We start from the raw sequence: 6,573 nt of genomic DNA, 5'->3' as shown, positions 1-6,573 counted from the left end.
ACTAAATATTTGTGTTGAAAGAGAAATCAATGATAATACCAAAGTTATAGGCTAGAGATCTGGGAAAAATTGTAGAGTATGGACAGGAATGGAGACCAGCACATTAATAGAATTGCCCACACCTGGGCTGTTTCCAAGTTGTTCCCGTATGGGAAAGATGACAGTTCTTGCCAGATCATAATAATCTAGGGCTTAACCTGCTTTACCAGTGTGAGTGGCTGTTGTAACACAAGCAACAATAGAAGAAAATGAATTAGTGTTGTGTGTTTATGCATTTGTGTATAAGTATGTATATATATATGGAGAGAGAGAGAGAGAGAGAGAGAGAGAGAGAGAGAGAGAGAGACAGAGTGGCTCAGTGGAAAGAGTACAGGCTTTGGAGTCAGAGGTCATGGGTTCAAATCCCGGCCCCACCACTTGTCAGCTGTGTGACTTTGGGAAAGTCACTTAACTTCTCTGAGCCTCAGTTCCCTCATCTGTAAAATGGGGATTAAGACTGTGAGCCCCCCTTGGGACAACCTGATCACCTTGTAAACTCCCCAGCGCTTAGAACAGTGCTTTGCACATAGTAAATGCTTAATAAATGCCATTATTATTATTATTATTATTATTGAGTTTTGGAGAGAGTACAAGGCAACGATATAGCAGACATATTCGCTTCCCACAATGAGCTTAGAGTCCAGAAGGGGAGACAGACATTAATGTAAATAAATTACAGATATGTACATAAGTGCTGTGGGGCTGGGGGTGGGGTGGTGAATAAAGGGAGTGAGTCAAGTCAAGGCAATGCAGAAGAGAGTGGAAGAAAAGATAAAGAGGGCTTAGACAAGGAAGGCCTCTTGGAGAAGAGGTGCCTTCAGTAGGACTTTGAAGGCAGGGAGAGTAATTGTCTGTTGGAAACGGAAAGGGAGGACGTTCTGGGTCAGAGGCAGGATGTGGGCACAAGGTGGGTGGAGAGATAGGCAAGATGGAGGTACAGTGAGTAGGTTGGCAATTGAGTGGAGTGTGCTTCCTGAATAATAGGAGAGAAGTGAGGTAAGTTGGGAGATGGCAAAGTGATTCAGTGCTTTAAAGCCAATGGTAAGGAGATTCTATTTGATGCAGAGGTGGATGGGCAACCACTGGAGGTTCTTGAGGGGTGAAGAAACATGGACTGAACATTTTTGTAGAAAAATGATCCAGGAGGTAGAGTGAAGTATGGACTGGAGAGGGGAAAGACAAGGCAGTGAGGTGAGTGAGTAGGCTGTTAGAGTAATCAAGGCAGGGTAGGATAAGTTCTTGGATTAATGTAGTAGCAGTTTGGATGGAGACGTAAGGATGAATTTTAACAATGTTGTGAAGGTTGAACTGGCAGTATTTAATGATAGAGTGAATGTGTGCATTGAATGAGAGAGAGGAGTCAAGGATAATGCTAAAATTATGGTCTTGTGGGACAGGAAGTGCTGTCTACTGTGATGGAAAGTTAGGAGAGGACTGGGTTTGGGTAGAAAGATAAGGAGTTCCGTATGGACATGTAAAGTTTGAGGTGATGGCAGTATATCCAAGTAGAGATATTTTGAAGGCAGGAGGAAATGCGAGATTGCCCAGATAGAGAGAGGTCGGGACTGGAGATGTAAATTTGGGAATTGTCTACATAGAGGAGTTCCCTCTCAGGGTCTCATCTGGAGAATTTCCAGTACTCTACCAGTCTTGGCTATGGGAGGGAGAGTCAAGTGGAGGCCTAGCCATTCCATTTCTAGCTTGGGCAGTGGCTAGCAAGTGGAAGGCAATCTGCCACAAGTCAAAACTCACCCATGCTGGGCAGCAGTGGCTTGGGAGAGAGTTGAGGGTGGAGACTCAAGTTTACTGCGCGGAAGGCAGCAACAGTAAACCACTTCCATATTTTTACCAAGAAATACTCTACGGATATACTGCCAGAATGATTGCAGATGGAGAGCAGGGTGTTCTGGGAGAGATGTGTCTGTAGTGTCGCTAAGGGTCAGAAATGACTTGATGGCATAAGACAAGACTAGAGGAGGTAATTGAAACCATGGGAGTGAGTGTGTTCTCCAAGGGAGTGGGTATAGATGGAGAATAAAAGGGGACCCAGAACTGAACCTTGAGGGATACCCACAGTTAGGGGGTGGGAGGCAGAGGAGGAACCCCCTAAAGAGACTGTGAATGAACTCCCAGAGAGATAGGAGGAGAACCAGGAAAGGACAGTGTCAATGAAGCTGAGGTCAAATAATGTTACCAGGAGAAGTGGTGGTTGAAGACAGCTGAGAGACTGAATAGGGTTAGGATGGTATAGAGACCATTGGCCCCTCTCAGGGTCGCACCTGGGGAGTTTCTGGTACTCTACCAGTCTTGGCTATGGGAGGGAGAGTCAAGCAGAAGCATACCCATTCCATTCCTAGCTTGGACAGTGGCTAGCAAGTGGAAGGCAATTTGCTACAAATCAAAACTCACCTGTTCTGGGCAGCAGTGGCACAGGAAAGAGTCGAGGGCAGAGACTCAAGTTTACTGCACAGAAGGAGACAATGGTAAACCAATTCCATATTTTTACCAAGAAAACTCTATGGAAACATTACCAGAATGATTGCAGATGGAGAGCGGGGCATTCTGTGAGAGACATGTCTGTGGTGTCGTTATGGGTCGGAAAGGACTCAAATGCATAAGACAGGACAAGAGACTATTGGATTTGGCAAAAAGGAGACCTTTGTGACCTTTGAGAGGGCAATTTCTGTGGAGTGAAGGGGACAGAAGCCAGATTGGAAGTTGTTAAAAGAGAGTTGGTGGAGAGGGACTTGAGACAGTGGGTGTAGACAACTAACTCAAGGAGTTTGGAGAGGAATGGTAGGTGGTAGAAGAGGCGATAAATGGAGGGAGCTGTGGGGTCAAGGGAGGGTTTTTTTTTAGGATAGTGGACAAATGAGCATGTTTGAAAGCAATGTGGAAGAAGCCATTGGAGAGTGAACTGTTAAAGATGGCAGTCAGGGGGGGAAGGAGAGAGGGAGCAAGTATTTTGACAGGGTGCAAAGGGATGGGGTCGTCTGCATGAGTGGAGGGGGTGGATTTTGAGAGAAGGCAGGAGATCTCTTTAGATTCTGCTGGAAAAGATGGGAGAGTGGAAAGCTGAGAAAGGAGCAGGAGGAAGGAGGGACTGTAGAGGAGCAGGAGAGACCGTAGGGATATCATGCCTGGTAGTTCAATTTTTTCAGTAAAGTAGGTAGCCAGGTCATTAGGGGCAAGGGTAGAGGGGGGCAGGAGAACAAGGAGTTTGAGAAAGGAGTTAAAAATCTGGAACAAATGGTGAGGGTAATGGGCATGGGTGATAATAAGAATGTAGCAATAATTTTGCCAGGCAGACGAGAGGGCAGAATTAAACCATATAAGACTCTCTCCTCTTTGTCTTAAAAGCTCCTTCTATTACCAGATCCTTTTTTTCTTGTTGACTATGGCTTTCTTCCTAAACTTTCCTGTTGTTTTTTTTCATATTTCTTTTATTAGCTGATTTGGAACAGGGGATTCCAGGAGCAGATATTAGTGAGAAAAATCTTCACCATTTTTCTACCTGAAAGAATGCTTAATTAAGGACTTTTCTTTCTTGTTTCCTTCCCAAGGAATTGAAAAAGTTGAAGTTTGAAGTTTTGTAATCTTTTTGCTCAAAATTGACTAAGGTTCAAAAATGGGAATTTTCATAGCTCATTAAAAACACATATTTCAGACAAAAAGTATTTTGTTAATTTACATTCCTCCAAAACATCAAAGATAGCACTGCTATTCTAAAGATTGAGAGTCAAGAAAAGAGCCTTTTGTGAAAAGTTCCTCCCATATTAAGTCTGAAAACTATTACAGAGGGAATTCATTCAATCATATTTATTTATTGAGAGCTTATTGTGTGCAGAGCACAGTACTGAACACTGTACTAAGCGCTTGGGAAGTACAAGTTGGCGACACATAGAGACGGTCCCTACCCAACAGTGGGCTCACAGTCTAGAAGGGGGAGACGGAGAACAAAACAAAACATATTAACAAAATAAAATAAATAGAATATGTACAAGTAAAATAAATAGAGTAATAAATACATGCAAACATATATACATATATACAGGTGCTGTGGGGAAGGGAAGAAGGTAAGACCGGGGGGATGGAGAGGAGGAGATGGGGGAGAGGAAGGAGAGGGCTCAGCCTGGGAAGGCCTCCAATGGGAAGGCCCATTAAACACATAGGAGACTTTATTTCTATGGGAGTGTCTGGTGGGGGGCGGGGAGGGGGAAACAACCAGGAGAATAAAGCTCAAATTTAGGATATTTCCCTTTCAGGTACTTTGCAGGTCCAATTTTACACTTTTGTCAAGTCTACAATTTGGTGAGTGTACTGCCAGTGCACTTCATAGGTGGATGTTTCTAAATCTCTTTTGAGGAGATATTTTCAGAGCTTATTCTGAATGGGTGGAAAAACATTCTAATATATTACATTGCTTGGGAAGCCCCACTCCACCTCCTCCCACTCTCTGGGGACTCCCATTGACCCCTCGTTCACCAGCTGGGATGGTAAGGAAGCAGCAACAACATGAGGCTTTGCAACCTTCGGAACCTAAGGAAGACTTTGGCTGTCACTGGGATTGGGACTGTAGCAGTGGCTTCAACTAACATTTCTACACAGATTATTCCCAAATGTACCTCTCCAACATTGACCTCTTTCCTTCTCTGCAGTCTTGCATATCCTCTTGTCTTTAGTACATCTCTGTTGGATTTTCCAATGACACATCAAACTTTAACATATCACAAATAGGATTCCTCATCTTCCTACCCAAACCTGTCCACCCTCTGACTTTTCCATCATTGCAGACAACCCTACCATTTCCCCCAGTACCATAAGCCCTTAACCTTGACTCATCTGTCTTGTTCAACACACGTGGTCACTTTATCACCACATCTTGTCATTTCTACCTTCACAATATTTCTAGAATTCTAGATCCAAACTGCTACTACGCTGATTCAAGCACTTATCATTTTCTGCCTTGACTGCTGCATCAGACTCCTCATTAACTTCCCTTCCTCCTATTTCTGCCCACTCCAGTCCTGGAGTGCCTGGATCATTTTCTTTAAAAATTCATTCACCCCATGTTACCCCACGCCTCAAAACCCTCCAGTCATTATCTATCCACCTCCACATGAAACACGTTACCATCGACTTTAAAGCAGTCAGTCAGCTCACCCCCTTCTACTTTACCTCACTGATCTACTACGACACAGCTAGGACATGTTGCTCTTCTAATGCCAACCTACTTTCTGTAATCTCATCTGTCCCACCACTGACCCCTTGCCCACATCCTCCCCCTGGCCCGGAACTTCCTCCCTTTCACATTTGACAGACCATCACTCTCTGAACCTTCAAAGACATTCTAAAATCAAATCTCCTCCAAGAAGCCTTTCCCAACTAAAATCCCTCATTTCCCCTGCTCACTTTCCTTTCTGCATTTCCTATACAAATGAATCTGCTGTACCCTTTAAACACATGATATTCACACCATCCTCAACTCCACAGTGTTTATGTACAAATCTGTATACACCACCAGTTCATCTACCACTCATTTATTTCAATGTCTATCTGCCTCTCTAGACTGTAAGCTCCTTACAGGCAGGGATGGTATCTATAAGTATGTTGCATTGTACCCTCCCAAGTGCTCAGTGCAGAGCTTTGCACACAGTAAGTGCTAAATGAATACTACTGTGACTGAATGATTGGTTAACAGCAACAGAGATGAGAGCAAGGCACAATGAGCAGGTTGGTATTAGAGGAAATAATTGTGCAGGCTAGGGTGTAGTAGAGGTGGCTGCTTATCTTGTATCCACCCTAACACTTAGTTCAGTGCTTGGCATATAGGAAGCACTTAACAAATATGACAATTATCATTATTATTGCTGGAGTGACAACAGCTCTACCTGTTCCCGTGGTCCCACGCTTCCCTTAACAGTTTGCAGTGAGAGCTCATTTGATTCCAGTGCCCCACTGATACCTGATTTGCAAGAAGGGATGAAAAGAAATGGAGCAAGGGGCAAGAGAATGACCCCACATCCTGGAGATTTTACATTTAGCTCCTTGTGGGTCCAAAGGGAGTTCTAAAATCAGTCTGCTACAGTGATCACCCACTGACTGACTAGGAGCAAGTGTCTCAGCTACTTTGTGCTGTGTTATGCTGCGATGGAATTGTGGAAGCTCATAGATGATTGAACATATCTGCATTACAATAAATTATCTGCTGGAAAGAGGGAGCTCACTGAGCTAGGAAATCTGTACTTTTTAATGTTTACAGTGGCACTTTTTCCTCATCATTAAATTCTGGGAAAATACAGGGAGTATTTTGCTTGTTCAAGATGCAGCGAATAAAAATGGAAGATTTTCAGAGAATTGCTAGCACTTATTGTGAGATGGAAATGGGCCTTACAAAGAGGCTGTTTGAGATTAAAATCACTTCTTTAAGTCATTTCAGGAGAATTGTGATGTTCTCCACATTCAGCCTAGAAAATCCTCCCATAAAATATCTTCAATCAGCAGCAGATTGGCCCTAAAGCAAAATGCATATAA

General features: G+C 43.5%; 2 non-coding genes across 2 annotated transcripts; both read left to right on the top strand.

Moving 5' to 3' along the window:
- The first annotated feature begins 1,643 nt into the window (after positions 1 to 1,643).
- On the top strand, positions 1,644 to 1,781 carry LOC119926105. Its single transcript, XR_005450015.1, has one exon. It is a non-coding gene; the product is annotated as a small nucleolar RNA SNORA7 (small nucleolar RNA).
- Positions 1,782 to 2,300: 519 nt separating this feature from the next.
- Positions 2,301 to 2,438, top strand: LOC119926030. The gene has a single exon (XR_005449948.1). It is a non-coding gene; the product is annotated as a small nucleolar RNA SNORA7 (small nucleolar RNA).
- Positions 2,439 to 6,573: the final 4,135 nt, after the last annotated feature.

This window comes from Tachyglossus aculeatus, chromosome 3 (assembly GCF_015852505.1).
Source record: "Tachyglossus aculeatus isolate mTacAcu1 chromosome 3, mTacAcu1.pri, whole genome shotgun sequence".
NCBI classification, from domain to species: Eukaryota; Metazoa; Chordata; class Mammalia; order Monotremata; family Tachyglossidae; genus Tachyglossus; species Tachyglossus aculeatus.
The sequence above is the reverse complement of the archived record's forward strand: the minus strand, read 5'-3'. Positions and strand labels throughout refer to the sequence as shown.